This window comes from Narcine bancroftii, chromosome 6, assembly GCF_036971445.1.
Source record: "Narcine bancroftii isolate sNarBan1 chromosome 6, sNarBan1.hap1, whole genome shotgun sequence".
Lineage (NCBI taxonomy): Eukaryota > Metazoa > Chordata > Chondrichthyes > Torpediniformes > Narcinidae > Narcine > Narcine bancroftii.
In genome coordinates, this window is record NC_091474.1 from 219925461 (window position 1) to 219931460 (window position 6000).

Sequence of the window (6000 nt, forward strand, 5' to 3'; positions counted from 1 at the left end):
GTTTCCACTATGTGTATGGTGGTGTGCCAAGTAATTGTTGTGTTGAGGGACAAGTGGAGATCATCTTCAGGAGACAATCAATGTGTTTGCAAAATGGAGTGGCTATCCAATGTGTGACGGTGCCATCGATAGCACACATATTCCCACCTTTGCCCCACACGATGATCCATCAGCCTATTTCAATTGAAAAGGGTGGCACTCCATTATTCTTCAAGCTATTGTTGACCACAATTACTGATAAGGAACGTGCCTGAGTTACAAGTATTTGTATTAACTTGTTATGGCTTTCCATATGTCAATCAGTGTCTTGTGTGTTTGTGTTTTCCCAGCTTCACAGATGTGTATGTGAATTGGCCCAGTGGATCCCTAATTATGCAGAAAGGCCGAGGATGCAGGTGGTTATCTATTCCCCCATGAAGTAAGTGAATATGACGCACGCAATGGTGATGTCTGAAACTTATGCTTAGGAGATCTCAAGCATGAGGCAAAGGCCTTCAGTTGTTTTTGAAATGTGTATAGAAGTATGTAGGTCTGTGTAGGTTGACATATAACATCAAATGTATTAATGTTTAGCCATATATGTGTTTTTTGTACATGTAGGTATAGACACCTAGCCGCAAACCGCGGAGGTCTGGTCATCTAAAATCCATGGAGGAATGAGAGCATTGGCTGTTTGTGCTAATTGTTTATATGAGAAACCTTTACCTCTGTATTGTTTTGACAGTATGGAAATACCTGTGTGGTAAACCACACTATATATGTTTGGATGTGTTAGGACTCTCCCATTTCTGACTGTGCCTGAGGTTCCTCCAACTGACCCCTGAATAAAGGCATCAGCCCCTTCCTTAATCTAGAAAAGTCGACCAGCATGGACACGCTTCCATTCTGTTGTGAATAAAAGCCTATCAGTTTCTCTACAATTTCTAGTCTTTGAAGTTATTTATGGCACATCAATTTTATTCACAACAGGATTTTTTTGATAATGGAGCAGAACTTGAAGCCAGAAATCCTGGTCATAGTAGGGCCAGTCCACCCACTCCCTCCCACTCATCCCATTGTGATCCTTAACCTGCAGAAACTTCCTCCAATGTGTCTTAAGCTTATTTATCACCTGGAACTTGTCCCTGGAGAACCCCATCCCCCGGAGTCTGACTGCAATTCTCTCATAAAATGGGCCTTTCTTAATGGATCCCTTTAGATTGAATGTCTCAGCCTCCTCCAGCCTCAGTGAGAGCAGCACCTGCACCTCCCTATCCCCTCACTTTGAGACCATTATTTTTATTTTATTTTATTACTTAAATAAAACCAATCAAATCAGACCCACCCTGTACCTCATGTGAAGACTCCTACAGAATGTTTATTAAGTTTTACCATTGAGCATTGAACAGAATTTTTTATACTATTTTGGATTGATCAGATGGATCTTTCTCAAATGTGTGCCCTATTGTGTTCTATAGAAGCACAATTGTTTAAGTAAATGCATTTTTCAAGAACAAGATAAATAAGCCATACTGCAAAATGGGAAAGATAGAAAGTTAACAACAGTGTAGAAATGGGGAACCTACAAATGAAAGCTGAATAAAGGAAAACTACTTCCATTTAAGTAAGCGCCTTTCACTCCTTAGCAGATTCAGGGGATGGGGTTCTCCAGGGACAAGACCGAGGTGATAAATAAGTTGAAGACACTTTGGAGGAAGTTTCTGCAAGTTAAGGATCCTAAAGAGGGGAGTGGGTGGACTGGCCCTACTTTGGCCAGTCTTATAATATCTGGGGTACTAGCAAGTCAGCAGAGCCCTTGTCCCTGGTGGCAAACATGGATCCCAGTGAGAGGGCCCCTGTGCATTCACCAGACAACAGTTTGCAATCACAGCACAGGCAATGTCATTTTGAAGTACACACTTTAGTCCTCTAGACACAGCAAAGTCTGGGGTATTGCAATGCAGTTGGTGCATCAATTTCTGACAAAAGTGTTTCAAAGATATATGTTGTCCAGAATACTGGAGATTGCCATTTTTTTCCCCAATAATGCATTGGCATCAGTGCAACCTTGTAAATTCAAGATGTTAACTGTGGTGTAAATGACATGGTGACAACTGAACCCTGTGATTTCTTGCTTAAGAGGAATGTACACTAAAATACATCCATTAGTGCATGTGACTTCCATCTTACCATCACAAAATGATCGTTAATCAAAACAGAAAAATGAAATAACACTTCAGATCAATGATCTTTCATCAAAGTTCTTTTTATTTTTTACGACGCTTTTGTCACAGTTGGTATTAACAGAAGTTTCTGCTTTTATTTAATATATCCAGCAAATACATCGTTTTATTTCATTGTATTAACAATATGCAAATTCTCTTTGGTGCGAAGGAGACGATGTTGTGAACTGCTCTTGTTTGTCTGTAACCATTGACTTGAATGGGAATTTAAATGATCTGGGTTTTGGAGGAATAGGGAATGCATCGTTAATATTATGCAATGATTATGTTCTCATCCAACCCTTTCCCCATCTTTATTACATGATTTTTAGGAGGGCCCATGTGCTGAGTCCTAGTCAACATCACCTGTTGTCTCCCTATCCCCAGTACCATACCCACCTTGTGAAGGCCTCTCGTGTCTTCAGAATATTTTCCTCCAGGCACTTTGCAACCAGAGAAATGATTGGAATCCAGAAGTTTGCAGGGATTGCTGTTTATTTATATGTGCTGTTCAACTGAACCTCGTGCCTTTAGGTTCTAGAACATTTTATTTCCAATGGCTTTCGGGCTCTCAAACCTTACCTTGTCATAGTAAACACCACAAAAAGTGCCTGCAACTTTTTTTCTTGCTCTACCATAACTGAATATTTATTATTCAATTTTTTTATTCATTATCCCTTTTTAATTTATTTTAAAATGTATATTATTGTAGTTTTTAACAAAATACCTATTCAGCTGCACCGAGCAAGAATTTCGGTAAATATATACATTGAACAATACATTTGTACTTCTGCAATCAGATGACAATAAAGTTAACTAAATGACAATAAATTCATTATCAATCATGCATTAAATTATTTCTGATGCAATTTACCATTTTTTGCAAACAATGCTTAAATGGATAAGTAGTGTAGATCTCATTACCATTCACAAGTACAAAATAAAACTGGTCTTCACATTTGTTTGATCTGCTTATTACTTTTGTGGCTGAATGAAGCTGTAATGCATTAAATATTAAGCAATTAACTTGTCAGGTCCGTCTAATTTTAGTGCATTCATTATTTCAATGCTCCACTGGGCTTTTAGGTGAAAACAACCACCCACACCAAACCAATCGGCCATTAATAGAGAAACCATTGGTGACTTCACCATTCGTTCTCTTCTTGTTTCATCTTTGTTGCAAAGCACCTGATACCCAGGCCGCACTGTATAAATTAGTTCTGAAGGAATAATGGATTGAAACCTGAGTGCAACATAACCGTTTATCTTGCATCTATGCCCCTCTTCATGAATTATTAATCGCATTTGCTAACAATTGAGTTCGATCAATAAATCAGTTCTTTTTTCTTCAAATTGTTACATGGAAAAATAAATAATAAATAAATAGTTCAGGGGACAACCACATAAATAACAGAAATGATGAATTCCACATAAATAACAGAAATGATGAGTTGAGAGAGCACACAGGATTGTGAATTGCCCCCTTTCTAGTTCTCTCTAAAGTGAGCAATGAAACAATAACAAAGAAAATCATAACATGCTCCACAATATTTTTATTTGAAATATCAACTAAATGAATAAAAACATTGCATGCCACTATTTTACTTCAATGAACAGCCAAGCAAAAGCAAACTTTCTTCAGTCCATTTAAAATTAATAAATTGCTCTTGGCAAGAAATGTTTACAAAGTGAACTGCTCTCATTACTGAATGAAAAATAAAATTTCCCTTAAAATAAGTTTTCTATTATAAACGACTCCATTAATGGATTTTAATTTGATCCATAAGCAAATATTTCTCACGGGAAGTAGTTTGTGGTCTTAATAACTAATAACTTTCTTAATCTTTCCAAAATTTATTGAGACTTTTGTTTAGTTTGATTCTCTCCCATATATTTGTGGTGGAGACCAAAACTGAAAGCACTTAAACTGAAGTCCTTCTAATTTTACTCAATGAGAAAATTGATCATTTGAGCCCTGAAAAACAGTAGAAAGTCTTTATTTATCTTTTTCCTAAATTTGGAGTTTCATTTACGGTGTGAAAGGATAACCTTCACATTAACCTTTGAAATGTAGAAATTAGGTCCTTGCGATGACTTGGGGTGACTTAAATGAACTAGTCAATGGTCAGTGGGGAAGGGTAACAACACTCCCATCCCCCTCAGCACATGCTAATCTTTCTTTCCTAAATCCCTGCATTTTACACAAAAAAATGGATAAAACCCTTTCCCTTTTGAAAACCAGTCATACCTTATTTACATTTGTTAATCAACTGAATCCATTAACATAGAGATTTGCTTTTAACCTGCAACATGCTGAAAACAACTGCCCTTAATTCCAAATTCAAAAAAATATAGTTCACCCAATATAGTGATTTATTTATTATCCCAATAAATATTTTAGCATATCATGTTTACTTTGTAAAACATCTTACATAACATAATGCATAATTTATTGTTGCAAACAATATTTATTATCATTAACGAATGTAATATCACTTTTAAAGATGGGTAGAAATTTGTGTTGACCTTTTCTTTAAATACTTGCAGATTCAAACTGGCTTTTGGAACCTTACTGTATACGAAATTAAATGAGATAAACTGTTGGAAGAAAAGGAACAGATGAAACATTGCAGTAAAAGTGTGTCAAAACTGAAAATGGGATATTAACAGCCAACAATATACTGCAGGCCAATCTCTTTTTGCAGAGAGAAAGGGATGACCAATTTCTTCTTTATGTGTGTATGCATCTAACTATATAACATTCATCATTCAACCAGGACCCAGAGGCAAGTTATCTGGTCATCATTCAATTACTGTTGGTGGAAGCCCCTTGCCACATTTTCTGCATCACAGCTCTGATTACAAATGTGTTTCATTGCCTGCCAATTGATTAGTTCTATCTTTAGAAGATAAAAGGAATGTCTTATAGAGATATGCAAGTCCTTTATAATTTCTTATGAAACAAAAATCTTAATGTGGGAATCAGCTACTGAACCCACATGGATTCTGATCTTCAAAGATTACCCACCTTATAATTACCAATATTGAATGGAGAGTTCATTGATTTGAAGCAACACTATAATTTCTCCTCCATTGAGACTTCTGAACATTATCGCTGACATTGTCATTATGTTATTCCTCCTTCACATAAGATTTCTCTCTGAGACATTTTGTTCCAGCCCTGCACAGGTGGTGTTCTTCAGCCATCCAATAGCAGGTTTATCATGTCGTCTGGGCTTTACTCTGTTTATACCTTTAACCTGTTTGACGTGTTATCAGATTCGCTATTTTAATTTTTAAAATAATTAATGATTTATGCCCAATTTTGGAAAGATTAAGGAAGTTATTAGTTATTGATATCACAGACTACTTCCCATGAGAAATATTTGCTTATCATAAATAAATCCATTAATGAAGTAAAGTCATTTATAATAGAAAATTTATTTTTAGAGCTAATTTTATTTTCAGTTCAAACACATACAATGGGATTTTCGTGAGGCATTTTCTAATGAGAGCAGCTCACTGTATTAACATTTTTTTTTGACCAAGAGCAATTCACTTAATTTTAAATTGTCCGAAGAAAATTTGCTTTTGTGTGGCTGTTCATTTAAGTAAAATAGTGGCTTATGTTAGAATATGTTTTAGATGAACAGTTGGCCTCGATACCCATGGAGATCATGGGGAAAATCAGCTCAAGTTTCTGCCACGAAGTGTGTGTGAATGGAATCCTGGATGACAGTGGGATCAGAATAAACGGTGCTAAAACGGGATGGCAAAACAATGTCTCAACCACTCCAGA

The 6000-nt window shown here is 36.2% G+C and overlaps 1 long non-coding RNA gene across 1 annotated transcript in view; it reads left to right on the forward strand.

Moving 5' to 3' along the window:
• Positions 1 to 5539, forward strand: part of LOC138735534 (uncharacterized) — a 30635-nt gene extending 25096 nt beyond the window's left edge. The window contains exons 2-3 of the long non-coding RNA XR_011339748.1: positions 330 to 418; positions 4749 to 5539. This is a non-coding gene — a long non-coding RNA (uncharacterized lncRNA). The remainder of the gene's footprint in view (positions 1 to 329; positions 419 to 4748) is intronic.
• Positions 5540 to 6000: the final 461 nt, after the last annotated feature.